Source organism: Miniopterus schreibersii (genome assembly GCF_964146895.1).
Source record: "Miniopterus schreibersii genome assembly, chromosome: Y".
Lineage (NCBI taxonomy): Eukaryota > Metazoa > Chordata > Mammalia > Chiroptera > Miniopteridae > Miniopterus > Miniopterus schreibersii.
In genome coordinates this window covers 3,665,044-3,682,021 of record NC_138120.1, presented here as the reverse complement: position 1 = coordinate 3,682,021, position 16,978 = coordinate 3,665,044, and the positions used below count along the sequence as shown (strand labels likewise).

The 16,978-nt window shown below is 41.7% G+C and overlaps 1 pseudogene across 1 annotated transcript in view; it reads left to right on the top strand.

The window, feature by feature from the left end:
- The first annotated feature begins 883 nt into the window (after nt 1-883).
- The window catches only part of LOC308551990 (centriole and centriolar satellite protein OFD1-like), a 35,417-nt pseudogene continuing 19,322 nt past the window's right edge, over nt 884-16,978 (top strand). The window contains exons 1-6 of the transcript in view: nt 884-1,198; nt 9,172-9,193; nt 10,287-10,417; nt 11,064-11,237; nt 13,339-13,452; nt 15,126-15,238. The product of the transcript in view is annotated as a centriole and centriolar satellite protein OFD1-like (transcript). The remainder of the gene's footprint in view (nt 1,199-9,171; nt 9,194-10,286; nt 10,418-11,063; nt 11,238-13,338; nt 13,453-15,125; nt 15,239-16,978) is intronic.

The window sequence follows — 16,978 nt, the reverse complement described above, 5'->3', positions numbered from 1 at the left end:
AGCAGCTGGGGTATAGGAGCTCCAGAGTGAACTGGAGACAGAATAGCAAAAAAGATGGGCACTGGAGGGGACCAGACACCTTTCAGAAGCCAAGTGGCAGAGACAGGCAATGTCCCTTGCAAATTCGCTGGAGCTCGTAGAAGTGGTAGACCCCTGGGGGAAGGAAGAGGAGGGTGGTAGTTTGTTTAGGGCTAGACCCATAGTGACACAGAAGCTAGGGTTGTGGCAGCCTCGGACCTCAGGAGGGAAGCCTGGTGGTGCCACCCTAGGTAGTGGAACACCTTACCTATTACCCCTATATGCCAACAGAGTTGGTGGAATTGGGGCGGCAGTTCGACAAAAGCTTAATGAGCCCTTAGCCAGTTGGCTGCTACGGCTGTGGGACATTTGTGGCCAAGAAATGGGAAAGCTGCAGGGCAAAGCGGCAGCGTAGAGGGCAAGACAGCCTGATAGCAGCAGTGGCAAGAGGGAGGTGACAGTGTGTGGGCTCCTAACCACAGGAGCATGCCTGCCAGGCAGCTGCAGGAGGCCTCAGGCCACCCTGCGCTGCCCAGGAAATGGCAGTGGGCAGTTGAGGTACCCAAGGGGTGGCAGACAGCACAAAGTGCTGTCTGGACTCGCCAAAGGCCTCTGTGTACATGTACTAACGGTTACTTCATGTGCACTGCTTTATCCACCTACTAGCAGAGACCCAGCAGAAGAAGCAGGCGGGGCACAGCGTGGGCATGCAGGTAGTGCCGAAGGCCACCTTCCGCTTGTGCCTCAGGCTAGGAACAGCTCCTGGTTCTCCAGAGAGCCTGTGAGGTGGTGACCCCCCACAGATAAGTGGCACTTACTGCTATGCCTGCTCCCTGAGGCCATTCGCACGGAACTGAGAATTGCCATGGTGTCCCAGGAGGTGGTGCCGCCCTGGGCACTTGGCCTAGGGGCTGCCAGCCTACTGAGGCTGGCAGTGCTGGCACAAGACCTGCATCTCAGTGCACTGGTGTTGGCGCCTGCTGAGATGCAAGTGCTGCACAAAAACGGGTCAGAGGTGGAGCACGCTATGGTGTGGCTCCTGGAGCCAGTGCAGCTCTGGGAGGGAGCCCTCCACTGCAAGGCACCTGGAAACCATTGTGGACTCTGCTCACTCCTTGGAGACTTCAATCAATCAGCCTGGAGTCAGGATAAGGAATCTAATATGTCTGAGACTGTGGATGTAAGCACCCCCTGGAATAATGTCTTGAGGGGTGCAGCAACTTGATCCCCCAATGACTGCCCTGAGTCCAAGGACAACCCTAAGCTCTCTAGGAAGAAGAGTCTGATGATGCTCCCTTGGAGCGTGAGGACCAAGTTCCTGGCCCTAGTGGCAGAGAGAATACCCCCTGGTGTCAATGGCCAGGGCCCCAGCTTGAAAAAAAAGTTGAAACATGTGAATGGTGGGCCTCCTTGGCTTCTGGTTGGCACACCCCTTTGATAGTTTGTTTTACGATTGCCCACACCCTCGTAGTCTACTGTTGGCATCTCTATTGCTATTGTGATATAGGGAGGCAATGTCCCTCACTTCTCACACAGAACATGGCACTTACATAGCTTGTGAGGTAAAAAACTATAAAGGGGTGGAGTGTGTGGGGTGGGGGAGTGAAAACACTTAGACTTCACACTTCCACGAAGGACCCACCTTCTTCTGGCAGAAGGCCTCAGTTATATAAACATGATATAGTATAGTCATAACAGATATCATGTTAGCTGACTAATGTCTGACCCAACCTTGGCTGAAACTACTATTGTTCTGGGTACTATAAGACTGGCCTGAGACTTTTAAAGCTGTGGTTTGTCCCCTGGGGTTCAGTTTGTCCCCTTGTATGCCTGGCTGGCTGGCTGCCACTGAGTAGACGGTTTGTTTCTACTATAAGTTCAGTCTAGCCATCAGCTGAAATAAAGACATGTCTCATCCTCCTCTGTCTCCCCCAGTTTTTCTTCAGACTGTCTGAATCTAGTGTGAACTTCTCTGGCCTTGATTGCTGGCACTACACACCTGATGACATCATTAAAGATTTTCAGACTGGACCAGGGAAATCTGTCAGATCATCTCTGCCTGCCTTCATTCCAACAAAAATAAAACTCTGAGCCTTTTATCTAAAGGTTTTTTTGACTTACAGCCTTAGAGACTCAGACAATGGCTTATAATTTGCTCTGATCATTATTTAGGGTATAGGAAATCTAGCCTATTGCTGTTTCTACCATTGGAGTGGTCTTGTAAATTAAACACCCAGAATATCTCCCAAATCCTCAGGGACTATCATGGAAGACATGGGTATGTGAGAGTATGAGTCAGATAAGAGGGTCACAGTTAGCAGACAAATTTGAATCCATTTTACCTTCATTGAACCTAGACCTAGTTTTCCTATTTCTTTCAAATTGAGGAATGGACCAAAAAAGAAAAGAAAAAAATGGGGGGGGTGGATGTAACAGACCAACATGCTTGCTCTCTCTATAGTGTCCTTCAGGCTAGTAGCTCCTGCTTTAGATACATCAATTACTACAGGAATTCTGCTGGACACTTAAGGTTTGAAAAAACAGCCCTTGTCAAAAGGTCATCCTTCCCAAAGAGGTGGGGATTTAAATATGCACAAAGTAATGAATTTATCAGAGATTTCCAGGAGTTTTTAGAACAAGACTCAGGTCAGCCAGGGTTAACAAATCAACTGGAAACAAAGGGATTTTTTTAATTTTAGACTCTTTTCTGCATCCCTTTAAATGCCTGCATTTCTAGCTTTCTACTGCCCTCACCCATCTCTTCTCTTACCATTCCCCATTCCCGTGATATAAAAGATGCCTGAATATTTGTCAGTCTTAAGATGAATTTGAGTATTAGTTCTCACACTTATTTGTCTTCTGGCTTCTCTATCAGTAAACATTTCCTTACTTCAAACTCTGATGTATTGAATATTGATTTTTTTTTAAGCATCAGGCACACAATCCTCATACCTTTGCTACTGTAGTTAGCAGTTATTAATAGAAAGAAAGCAAGAGAAGTCAAACATCACTGAGCATGGTCAGCTAGGTAGCAGAGGCCTGTTTGTTTCATCAGGAAGCTATAGCTTCACACTTCCCCCAAGGATCTACTGGTCTATTCCCATGCAGATCACTGGGGGAAGGGAAAGGACAAAGAGGTGATAAGCATAAGTGCAACAGAAGTCAAAATGGTGCAGGGAGAGGTACTTGACCATAGAGCTCTGTAAGTGAAACCTGGGAAAGGGATAATTGACTAGGGGGTGGACCCAATGAAAGCCTGTAAAACCTTGGTTACTTTTAAAAAGCTCCTGGTTAGAAATTCAGGGGAACAAAGAGTGGTCTCTCTCTCATGATAACACTTGAACCATGCACTTACCTGTTCTCTCCCAACTAGCCATGTGGCCTTAGTAGCCAAGTAGCTGATGACTGCACAGACTCCACAGGTAGGCTCCATTTGGGTACAGCAGCTAAGCAACAGATTGCAGCCAGGAACACAAACTAAGCTAGTTCCCACTGGATTAAACTAAGCTTTAACATGGCACGGGATCTCTGAACCTTGACTCTATTTATGACCCTGATTTTCCATGATGCAATGGACAGAGGTGGAACATCAGGAAATCAAGAAGGAAACTATGAAGATATTGGTTTCTGAATAAACTTTACCACCTGATCTCATCTTTCCTTGTGGGTCTCCAAAAATGCTTTTCCTTACAACACCACAAAAACCCCACATCCACTGACAACAAAAAATGACACCCAACCTAGGACTCCAGGAAAAAGATTGGTTTCTGGTAAGCAAACTTTGTCTCTCCACCCCTCTGCTACTGCCTGCATTTTGCTTGCATTTCTCTGGTTTATCTGCTCTTTTTCTGCTTCATGTAGCTCAGATCATGGCTTGGGAATGCCCTATCCTGCAAGCAGAATGGCAAAGTGGCTTTAGTGCTCCATAAAGCAATGGGCAGATGGGTGCCAGGGTAATGTCAAATGGGGGAGCTGGTGCCCACCTATTGGTTTTTTGGTTTTCACTCCTGGTCTGCAAAACCCCAAGCATGCTCATCCTCTGCAGTGCCCCCAGCACTGTGCACAGAAGGGACTTCTCACAGCTACTACTGCTGATCCCAGCCAAGCTGTGAGAAATGTGGGCACACAGCTTTATTCCCTTTTTACCTTTCCCTGTTGTCCCCTCCTCACTCAGTGCAGGCTTGCTGTCTCATACCCCCAGCCACCACTGCCCTTAGATAGCATAGCAGGGCCTGATGTTCCATGGCTCAAATACACTCAAATCTGCCACCAGAAAACGGCTTGGGGATTTCCACTCTTCTGAAAGTATCACATATCCCTAGATACAGTTGGGACCTCAAGGGTGCATGGGGATCCTTGTGCACCCTTGACCAAGAGGCCTGCCTTTCTGCAGCCTAAGGTTGAACACCATGGGGGAGGGGGTGGCAGAGAAAGCCACAAGCCTTGAACTGTGCTGCTGGATCCAGGGTCCCACCTCTAGTCTCCCTGCCCCAGTTTTCCTAATAACCTTGTGTTATTAAGGCAGGGGGAGCTAGTCCCCCCCCAAATGCCCACCTGGCCCCGCCCCAAACACAGCCTGAAGCCCAGTAGCCCGTGCTTCTCCTGCAGACACAGCTGCTTACTTACGCTTCTAGGGCACCAATATCACAGTTCTCAATACTTCTCTTACATGTGTACCTAATAAATAAAAGTCTCAGATATAAAGCCACACTGATCTTGGAGACTAAATATTTGTTAATCCCTCTCTAGAGAGGGCCAATAGGATTTACCTCTGGGGCTCAAGGTATTAAATCTGCCTAGCCCCTTAACAGGGATGCTTCTTCCCCTTAGAAGACTACCTTACCTTACAAGGCTTCCTTGAAGAGCTAGAATTGTTGAAAATACAAAAGGAAGGGCAACAGCTTACTTGCCCAAACTGCTAAAAGCCAGTTTTTTTACCCAAGGCAGTGGAGGTAATAGGCACCTCTTCTACAGACAGACACAACCGTGGAAGCCTCTGGTAGGATTAGTTACTGTCAGAGGCCATCAGAATTATTGGCTTAGAGTTAAATAAGCCCAACTATATAGTGCTTGATTACCAGTGACTATTGGTTAAGTTCCATGCTGTTACAAAATTGTATTGTCACTTTGGGAAGGTCTCTGTCCTGTGTGTGGGAGGAGCAAGACAGGAGCCTCAGGATACTGAGGCTGGCATGGGGTCATGTGCGAATGCTAGGGTCCAGTAACATGACAACAGTGCTAAGGATAATTGGGGATGCTCCTATATTCCCTCAGCTACCCAGTATATCCCTCTTTTACAAAGATGAAAGGTTTTTCTTCCTTCCTTACAAGAATTAAAGTTTTATCTTTCTGAAGACAATAAACAATATAATCTCCATTCACAGTCCCTCAGGAAACCCCTCTATGGTGTCTAAGGGCCAACTGGCAAACATTTCACTTTGGATTCCTTAAGACAAGGCTTATAGATAATTGGTTTTCTGAAATCAAGTTCTACCTTTGAAATGCAAATGCCTGGTCTCCAAGAACTAGTATCAAAGTCATCTTTTGGAACACACATTTCTGGAAGAAGTTACCTGAACATACAAATTTAACTTAGTTCACATGTATCTTTCTAAATGAGTGACTTTTACCATATAATACCTGTCTCATGGAAGTATGTCTCTTAAAGCGCATGTATGTTTGCCAGTAAAGGAGCCTATGCTTCTAAAAGTTATTGAATGTGTTTGCACCAATCTGGGATTGCTAATAGCCTACTTTTAGCTACCTAATAGAGTTGGATTTTATTACTTTTCACTCTGTTAATGGGGAAAAAATTTTCCTTTTGCTTTATATTTTTCTCCTTACCTAATTCTTTTAGAATTTGGCAATTATTAATGAGTGAGGAATGGTAATATGTTTCTGTGCATGAATTCAATTAAACCAGTTTTAAATTGTGGTTTTATTAACCAACAATTTCACTGGCATGCCATGCCTAAGAGAGACATTCCTAGAATTTGGATGTCAACAGAAAGCTTTAAGGAATTGAGATTGACTTTCAAAGCTAATAAAGCACACTGCAGAAATGTCCTGTACCTTGGTTGGTCACGTGGTTCATGATAGTCTTCACAAATAAGGAGCAAAGTTTGATTTTCTGAAAGATGGCAAGGAAAGAATCTTAAGACATTTTTGAGAATCTTGAGAACTTGAGGACTTTACCCAAACTTATAGGTATTGCACGCAATACCTGATGTTAAGTGTGGTTTTGTTTCTTTGCCCTGAGAGGGTGACTAAAGTTCAATCTAAAGGTTCTTTGTGAGAGTCCAGCAAAGCAGATTTGATGGCACCTGTATGATCAATTGCTATTCTTTGTGTTTATGCAAATAATCAGGCCAGATTAAAACTAGACTTAATGAGGATTTTAGCATCTATGTTCATCACAGATATTGGCCTGTAATTTTCTTTCTTTGTAGTATCTTTATCTGGTTTTGGGATTAGGATGATGCTGGCCTCATAAAAAGAGCTTGGGAGTTTTCACTCCTCTTGAATTTTCTGGAATACTGTGAATAGAATAGGTATTAATTCTTCTTTGAATGTTTGGTAAAACTCACCTGTAAATCCATCGGGTCCAGGACTTTTGTTTGCTGCAAGTTTTTTGATTACTGCTTCAATTTCATTAGTTGTTATCGGCCTATTCAGGTTTTCTGCCTCTTCTTGATTCAGCTTTGGAAGGTTGTATGCTTCTAGGAATTTGTCCATTTCCCCCATGTTGTCCAATTTGTTCGCATATAGTTGCTCATGGTATTTTCTTACAATCCTTTGTATTTCTGTTGGGTCAGTTGTTATATCACCTCTTTCATTTCTGATTTTATTTATTTGGGTCCTCTCTCTTTGTTTCTTAGTGAGTCTGGCTAAAGGGGCATCAATCTTATTTACCTTTTAAAAAACAACAATTCTTGGTTTCATTGATTTTTTGTATTTTTTTTTAGTCTCTATGTCATTAATTTCTGCTCTGATCTTTATTATTTGCTTCCTTCTGCTTCCTCCGGGCTTTTCTTGCTGGTCTTGTTCTAGTTCTTTTAGTTGTTGTGTTAGATGGTTCATTAGATCTTTTTCTTGTTTCTTGAGATAGGCCTGTAATGCTATGAATTTTCCTCTCAGGACTGCTTTTGCTGTGTTCCATAGGTTTTGGGTTGTTGTCTGTTCATTTTCGTTACTTTCCACGAAGTGTCTGATTTCTTCCTTGATCTCATTGGTAACCCATTCATTGTTTAATAACATGCTATTTAGGCTCTATGTGTTTGAATATTTTTGAGTTTTTTTTAGTGGATGATTTCTAGTTTCATGGCATTGTGATCCGAGAAGATGCTTGATATGATTTCAGTCTTCTTATATTTGTAGAGACTTGCCTTGTGCCCTAACATGGGGTCTATTTTTGAGAATGTCTCATGTGCACTTGAGAAGAATGTGTATTCTGCTGCTTTGGGGTGAAATGTTCTGTAAATGTCAGTTAAATCCATTAGGTCTAGTGATTCATTTAAGGTCTGCGTTTCCTTGTTGATTTTTTGTCTTGATGATCTGTCCAGTGCTGACAGTGGGGTGTTGAAGTCCCCCACTATGATTGTGTTGCTGTCAATCTTCCCTTTAAAGCCCCCAAGAAATTTATTATATATTTAGGTGCTCCTATATTGGGTGAATAAATGTTCATAAGGGTTATTTCCTCCTGTTGGATTGATCCCTTTAGTATTATGTAGTGACCATCTTTGTCTCTTGTTATGGTCTTTATTTTGAAGTCTGTTTTGTCAGAAATAAGAATTGCTACTCCAGCTTTCTTTTCCTTTCCATTTGTATGGAATATTTTACTCCATCCTTTCACTTTTAGCCTGTGTTCATCTTTTCCTCTCAGGTGGGTCTCTTGTAGACAGCATATATTTGGGTCCTGTTTTCTTATCCATTCAGTTACTTGTCTTTTAATTGGACCATTTATTCCATTTTTATTTAAGGTTACTATTGATATCAACTTATTTAATGCCATTTTTTCCCTTTATGCTGATGTACCTTTCTCTCACTATTCCTTCTTTTTCTTACAGCAGTCCTTTTAGCATTTCTTGCAATGCTGGTTTGGTGGTACTGAACTCCTCTAGCCTTATTTTGTCAGGGAAGCTTTTTATTTCACCTTCAATTTTAAATGATAGCCTTGCTGGATAAAGCAGTCTTGGTTGCATGTTCTTGCTTTTCATTACTTGGAGAGCTTCATGCCACTCCCTTCTGGCCTGAAGAGTCTCTGTTGAGAAATCAGCTGTCAGCCTTATGGGGGTTCCCTTATAGGTCACTGCTTGTCTCTCTCTTGCAGCCCTTAATATTTTCTCTTTGTCCTTGACATTTGCCATTTTAATTATGATGTGTCTTGGAGTGGGTCTCTTTGGGTCCCTTTTGTTTGGAACCCTCTGTGCTTCCTGAACTTGGGTGGCTTTCTCCTTTGCCAGCCTAGGGAAGTTTTCTATCATTATTTCCTCCTCCAAGTTCTCTATCATTTGCTCTCTTTCCTTCCCCTCTGATTCTCCTATAATACGAATGTTGTTTCATGTCATGTTGTCCCAAAGCTCCCTTAGACTGTCCTCATGCTTTTTAAGTGTTTTTTCTTTTTGCTACACTGACTGTGTGATGTTTTCTACCTTGTCTTTTATCCTCTGCTTCATTGAGCCTGCTTTTAATTCCTTCCAGTGCATTCTTGATATCAGATACAGCATTCTTTATCTCTGTCTGAGTTTTGTTTATGGCATATATCTCTTTTTTCATGTTTTCACTAAGGTCCTTGATCTTATCATCTAGTGTCTTCCTAAGTTCCTTGAGCATCTTCATAATCAATACTCTGAACTCCGTTTCTGATAACTTGCCTAACTCCATCTCATTAAACTTTTTCTGGTGATTTTTTCTGTTTTTTAATTTAGGGGTTGTTTCTTTGTCTCCCCATTTTGGTAGGTCTTAGTGTTTGTATCTATATATTAGATATATTTGCTGTCTTGCAGTTTTGTGGGATGGGATTTTGTCTTGTGGGCCAGTGGAGCCCAGAGGTGTGTTTTCCTTATAGTTCTGAGCTCTTTGCTCTAGGCGTGTCCCTCTTGTGGGTGTCCCTTTTGTGGTTTCTTTATGTTCTCCTGTTGTGGTTGGGTCTAGATTGTCACTGATCGGTCCACAGGTAGGGTGAGAGGTTTTCCAGCAGTGTGGAGCAGTTGCTTCCCCCTCAAACAAAAGCTGCTTGGAAGGTAAGTGTCTTGCCTCTGCCATATGGGGGAATGATTCAGCACACTAATCCAGAGGGGTGCCCTCTGAGCTCTATCTCCAGAGCCCACCATGCTAGATTCTTCTCATACAGCTTCAGCCCACTCTGCCCTTCCTCTGCTGGAGCCGAAGGTCAGTAGCTGCTCACAACATTTTGTGTGAAGGTCAGTAGCTGCTCACAACATTTTGTGTGAAGGTCAGTAGCTGCTCACAACATTTTGTGTTGGCTTTTTAAGAAGTGCCTGCATTTCTAGCCTTCTCACCTTAGGAGACAGAAACCAGGCTGCTTTCACAGCCAAATGTTACGTGGACACCTTTCTCAGTTCTGGTGCTTTTGGCTGGGAAGCCCTGCCTAGGGTTTAGGCCTGCACAGTTGAGATTTCCCTCCATACCTTCAGCAGCTGCTTATGGGAACCTGGGCAGCCCTCTCTTGCCTCCACACTTCCTACACATCTCAATGCAGTCTCCACTTTTCCTCCTTGGTTATGAGGATGCTCTCTAACCAAGTTCATCTTCAGTTGTAGTTGATTATTCACGATGGTCTTTGTATATTTCAGTTGTAATTCCAGTTTGGTCCCAGGAGAGTGTCAGTGTAACTTCCACTCAGTCCATCGTCATCTTTAATCCTCCAAGGTCATTGTTTTGAACATGTGACTCAGCTTTCACCAAAAACTGATCAAAGAACTCACTGCTCTCTGCTTTGGTACTTAGACACTGGAAAGAGATGCCAGTGTTTTCTGACTTAAACTGCTTTCTTTTTCCTTGACATTTTATGAAAATTTTCAACTATTCAAAGTTGAAAGTTTTACAGTTCACCATTAAATGTATATTATACTTAATGACTTTCTGTCCAGTAACCTGTCTTAATGTTTTGAATTATTTCAGAGTAGACTGCAGACATCCCCACACGTTCCTTATATGTACTCTTCTGCTTTTGAACAGACTTCTGGCCTTTTGCTCATTTGACCACATTCCTTTACCCTAATTTCCTGTGTGTGTGTTTTTAATAGCTGAGAAGTTTCAGCATATTGACGATCAGTTTGCAGGTGCCTATCCTCAGTGTCCAAAGTTAGAATCCTTAGAAATGAAGTTAAATGAATATAAGAAAGAACAGCAGCGTCAGGCAGAAATGCATGATAGGGTAAGTTTATCTTGTTGCTGTTAATAAAAATGATATTTTTGCCTATCTTTTCATTCTTTAATCTTGGAAAATATATAGAATCTTTATTAATGAATGTGATATTATACTGTTAGGCATATTACTTTGCTTTCCACTTGATGTCATTTCTTTCTGCCTTTTGAATGAACCCCTACAGGTACAGTGAATGAGATGAAACTAAAGATGAATTAAAATAATACAGGATGTCTCCCAAAATGTACACACACACTTTGAATAATTAAAAGGCAGTATTTATTAAAATACATTTCATTTTTTAAATTGAGCTATCAACTATTACAGTGTGTGTACATTTTGGGGGACTCCCTGTATATTTAAAGAATGAATATTAACCCAGCTGGGCATGGCTCAGCGGTTGAGTATTGGCGTAGGATCCATGTGATTGGGGTTGTATTCCCAGTCAGGGCACATGCCCGGTTTTGGGCTTGATCAATGACTCTCTCATCATTGATGTTTCTGTCTCTCTCTCTCCCTCTCCTTTCCTCTCTCTGGAATCAATAAAGATATATTTTTTAAAAAATGAATGAATATTAAACCTAACCACGGAGAATTTGTTTTTATTTTTTACTATTGTCATTGGTATTTACAATTATTTGTGACCAATTGGCAGTTGAAGCATTTTAAAAATACTGAAATAGTAAAAATTAAAATGGAAGAGAAAGGAAAGTCTGAGAAGGAAATAGCCAAGTTCTGGAATGATGTTGAGAGAGCTTGTCAAGCAAAATCTGAAGTCCTCCTTTCTCAGGCAAAGATGTTCATTGAGAGAATTCAAAAGCACCAGGAGGTAATATTTTAAAATCATTTACTGGATGGCTCTTTCCTGCAGCTGTTAGTAGATTGGCTCAAAGCCCAGGAGGAAGATTGGGCATTTGCTGGAATAATCGATGGCTCAGGCCCTAAAGGATCAGTAGGGACTGGAGTCAAGAGTGCAAGTGGAGGAATTGACTTTAAAAAGGACACACAGACTTTTTCCAAGGAAAGGGGATGTGAATATCTGTATCAGAAGTATAAGACACTTGCACTACATAGTGGCAGATGTGAAGGTTAGGTAGAGATCTGGAGGAGATCACCAGAGAGGTGTGGAGTGGCTGCTGGAGGTGAGGAGGAGCAGAGCAGCCCTCCGAAGTGGGCAGGACTGCTAGAGCTGAATAGGGGCTCTGCTGAGGTGGGCAACCTGGAACTGAAGTAGACCAAACCAAGTGCTTGTAGGTGATTGTTCTGTTGTAGCTCTTAGGAAGTTTTGGCAGGTCAGTGAGGGCAGAAAGATGGTGGCTGGGGAGTGGAGCTTTATAGAGATGAATTTATTTATTTTGAGAAAGGCAGACTGTTTAGCTGAAGACATTGGGGTTCATCATGATGGTGAAAGGGACCAAAGCAGAGGGTGGATGGCCAGTAACGTAGGGTAGCAGGGAGAGTTACATGACAGTCTGAAAGACATCAAGGAATAGGTGCAGGGATACTGACAGAAGAATAAGGGTGGATCAAGAAGACAGTTGCAGGTTGAAGTTCCAGGTGAAGCTGGAAGCGTTATGCTTCCATCAGAGCAAAGGCGAAGCTCCCTGGAGTAGAGGAGTTGGGGCCTGCAAGTGTCATCCATGTGGCCATTTGATCCTGTTACCTATGAAAGTGACTGGTCAGGAGGTGGGACAGGTTGAGGAGTGGCAGGGAGTGCGTGTCAGCAGGTGGATTTGTATCTACTCCTTTAGGAAAAACGGGTTCCTTTCCCCAAGGGATGTCAGACCAGACTGGATTTGGGGCATGGGTTTCTATGTCCAGCCAGAGCTACTGATGCCAGGAGATCGTGGAAGTAAGAGGCTTCCTCTCAGCATCAACCCTTGCTTAGAGCTTCTCAGTGAGACCCAGTTATTAATGGTAATTGCACCCCCTCTATGATTTGTGTAGCACTTCTGGGAATTAGGCTCATTTTAGCTACAAAAATAAATGTGGGAAGCACTGGTCTTTGAGATGACTGGATTGTGTTCTAACACTTTTATCTTCAAGATACATGACCTACTACATCAGGTCCATCAGTTAATAATGTGAGTCCCCTTTTAGTCAACGGATTTTCTGAAGGCTCTGGAGAAGGTTGCCGTCCTCATAAAAGGCACCATGCCTTTACTCCTCCACCTGGAATGTCCTTCCCCTTCTCTCCTTAATAAAACTGTCCTGTCCTTCAAACATCAGCTTGAATGTCACCTCGAGGTGACACCTTCCCTGACTCCCACTGATGGACTGAATTATTAATCATTCCTGCTGGGGAGACTGGAGTCTGGTTGTGAAATCATCACACTGTTGTGTGATTGTTTCTCCCTTAGTAAATTGTGAATTTTTTAAAAGGTGGGCACTGTATCTGTTTCATCTTTTCATATTAAGCCTCCACTGTGCTTTCTGACATGATACTCAGTAAATCCTTGCTCAGTGAACGCACAAATGGAAGTGTGGCCTGTTCATTCAGGGCTTCATACACGCTTTCTAAAGCTGAGTCAGAATGACCTATGACTCAAACAACTACTGATCCATGGGAATATTTTACTGTTTTATTGCTGAATGTACATTTTATTGCCCCCTCCTTTTTTTTTTGCTGAAGAACTTATCAAAATTTTAAGTGTCTGAGAGACATTAATTTAGTAGAATGATTACACATGGGATATTAGGCATATAGAGTAATGTAACTTAACAGTCATTGGGGGAGGGAGTAAATTTTTGTGTAACCAGAACAGGCAAAATGCATACCTCCAGGTGGAACCTCTTGAAAGTGAAATTGTTACTCTAAATTGTTACTTTGTTCTTGCATTGTTCTCTGGAATTTAGGAAGCAGTCCATTAGTTCAGATCTGTTTTACTTTCTTTAGCTTGCTTGCTAAAAATTAATGCTTTTCTCTACAGATGGAAACAAAAGAAATTTATGCTCAAGGTCAACTTCTTCTAAAGGATATTGATTTGCTCAGAGGCAGAGAAGCAGAGTTGAAGCAAAGAATTGAAGCTTTTGATATGTAAGTAGTAAGTTTTCATTTTGGGTCTGTGAGATTAAAAACTAAGTACATCTAAGTATTCTAATGCTAATCCCCAAGTAGAGGTGCCATCACCTAGTTTTAAAAGGCACAAATTAAGAGAAACAAAGGCTACTATTTTGCTTTTGAATTATTAGACATTGGGATGAAAAGCCGAGTGAGATACCATCATCAGGCTATGGTAAAACCAGGCCAGTACTTTGAAGAAGCTTACAATGCTTTAACAGATCATGTTGCACACTTAACGTTCAGTCATTCAGATCTAACAGTTGCATGTGCATATAGTAACAGTTGCAGACACATTTACTGCTCTGGTATCAGAGGACAAGTGGTGGTTCTGACTTGAGTTGTACTGGGTGAAGCGGTCTGTGATGTGTGTACTTTTTCTGAGTGTTCACCAACGTTTCATTCTTCACATTTTACCTGTGATTAATAGCAAGCTCACATGGAAACTCACAGATACTCTTACTTCATTAAAGGATTTGTCCATGGTCTTCATTAAGGTTATTCTCTCATTTATGTAAGATTGATTTATTTGATTTCTCTGCCTTCCTTACTCTCTTTTTGGCATTACTGAAGTGGTAAATTAATCATGAGAGAGAAAAGGAAAGTGACAAAATTTGGGTGGAGATAGCTCATGATTATATCTTCACTTTACCCTCACTTCCCCAACTCTTCCTCCTTTCTAAGCATATAAGCCAGTGATTTTCAAGTGGTGTACACAAGAATTTTTAAAACATGCAATACCTACTCTGTGGTCAGGTACACTGACCTCTTTTTCCTTCGATTGTCAAATAAAAAAATGACAATAGCCAATACAAAATAGTTAGCTGTTCAGTGTGCCTTAATCAGAATTATACCTATGATTTTTTTTCAGATGGGGAAAAATATATTTTTGGTGTGCTGCAGTATGTATGCCATGAAATAAAAGAGGTTGAAAATCACTGATACAAGCTAATAAATATAGTTAACTTTCCTTTTGCTTTACTGATTAGCCAGCAGAGGAAGCTAACACATAAGCTTTTATCATTTGTTTGGAATGGTCAGTGCTCCCTAGCACTTCTCATGGCTTGAGTACCTGTGAACCTGATTCACTGGCTCTGAAGTTGTTTTGTGGTTGATTAAAGGTCTGACTTGAAGATCGTTCCATTCTTCAGTATTTGGAAACTCTGATTGGTCCCCCTCTCTTTTGCTCTCTCATTTGGCGCTCTTTTCAGTATTCAATCACTAGATTATTAAATGCCAAAAAAATTCTTCTGTCTTTAATACCTATGGGCTAATCATTTAAATCTCGCAGAAACAACCTTACAGAAGAAACAAGCACTAAAGTACACTAACAAATTTGGTTTGTGGCTCTTAATAACGTTATTCTTTCACCTCTGAATTGATTATGGCCATTTATCACCTGTTAAAAAGCACCTTGGTCTTGACACTTTCACACTCCCTCCAGCCTGGTGCCACCATATAGGTCCATCTCCTACTTCAGATCCCTCATAACTCAGACAGTTCTTAAAATAGGAGGATTTCTGACTCTTTCTGTTTATTTCCCTGTGGTGACAGTAACATCACAGTTTTAGTCTGTGGAGCTAATCACATCATTTTTTTCTTCAGATATTACAGTTTTTTATTTGCTTTTTACATTTTTGCTAATTCGGGGCTCAGAGGCTACAACAAGAGAATGATAAAAGCATGGCTGATACACTTAGGAGACGGGAACGGAGTATAAAGAGCATGGAGGAGACCTATGACCAGAAGCTCAAGAGTGAAATTCTGAAGTAATTGTTTGGCATTCTTAAAGAAGTAGTATGTTTGAATTAAGTTGATGGAAACGTGGCAACTCTAGTGAAGTAGATAAGCCTAACATTTTATGGTGAAAGTTAGTTTAAAAAAAATGCATGTTTTCACTGACAGTCAATCCTTTCTCATGAGTATTTGAATTAAGATATTTTAAGAGAATAGTGTCCTCTGCTCATTCTTACTCTTAGCTTGTCTAACATTTACTGGGGGCCTTTGATTTGCTTTAATTTTGGGGGCACCTTGTGACTTGCTCAGCTTGCACTGCTGATAAGGTATAAAAGTGGAATTATAATTCATAAAAATTGATTTTAGAGAGGGAGAGAGAAATGAACATCTGTGTGAGAGAGAAACATGGATCCATTGCCTCCTGTATGTGTTCTGACTGGGAACTGAACCTGCAATTTAGGTATGTGTCTGACCAGGATTTGAACCCTCGACCTTCCAGTGCATGGGACAACACTCCAAACAACAGAGCAACATCAGCCGGGGCTGAAATTATAATGATTTTTAGTTCTCTTTTCCTCTACTCCATTCATACTGCCACTAAGAAGATGGGGGTGTTTGACAATTTATAGGTTATTTTACGTAGCGGTTATAGTATTTGTCAGTGGACATGTGTCTTGTACTCCTTCAAGATTATGCAAAGCCAGAATCAAAAGAAACAAACTGAAAATACCTATATACGAAGAAAAAAATGATTCAGGGAAAGGAAGATATGGATAACTGGTTACCATGGCTTTCCTATAGTCTGAGTTTTGTTGTGTTACAGTGACTAATATCTTAGTGCAAAGACATTAAGCCTGGTAACTTTTTTTTTAGTGCTCAGTATAATGACTGGCACATAAGTGTTCAGTAAATATTCATTTTGTAAATGAATTTTTTTATTTTTGAATATATTTTTATGGATTTCAAGAGAAAGGAAGGGAGAGGGAGAGAGAGATGGAAACATCAGTTATGAGAGAGTCATTGAACGGCTGTCTCCTGCACTTCTGCTGGGGATCAAGCCTGCAACCAGGATATGTCCCCTGACTGGGAATTGAACTGCAATCTTGTGGATCATAGGTCGATGCTCGACCACTGAGCAATACCAGCCAGGTGAGTAAATGAATTCTTGGTGAAAAGATGACTCAACAGCTGCTCTGATATTTCTTAATCATTGGCCTGTTTTTACTGTCTTGCCCATAATTTGTCACTGATATTCCATTACATAGTACTTGCAAAGGTTTCTTGAGCTTTACTCTTTAAAAGAATTCTAATAAAAGAGATACAGTACCTTTCCATGTACTGTAAAGGATGGGTATTATCCCTACATATTTTATGTCAGCCCCTCGAGTATAGTAGCAGACACTGATGTACCTGTAGTTGTTAAACTTTTAGGAATAAATGAATAAGTGTGTATGTTAACGTTCCATCGCCATGGAGATCATGAACTGTCTGGTGTTATTTGTCTGCTTTGGGTATCCTCTCTGTCCTTGGGGAGTGTTGGAGTTCGCAGGATATTCACCACAGGAGTGCTTCTCTTTCCTTTCTCCCATCTCTGAACTGAAACTTCTGCTAGTAGCAGTTGGTGGAGATAAGTAAAACTGCTTGAAAGTGTGCCTTTTGGTATTGCTCACCCAGTTATGAAGATATTGGCAGTTGGCTCTCAACACTGTGCCTAACCCAAGGCAAAAGTTTTTATGGGGGCAGGCAAGGCAGGTGGGTTGGACTTGACTAAT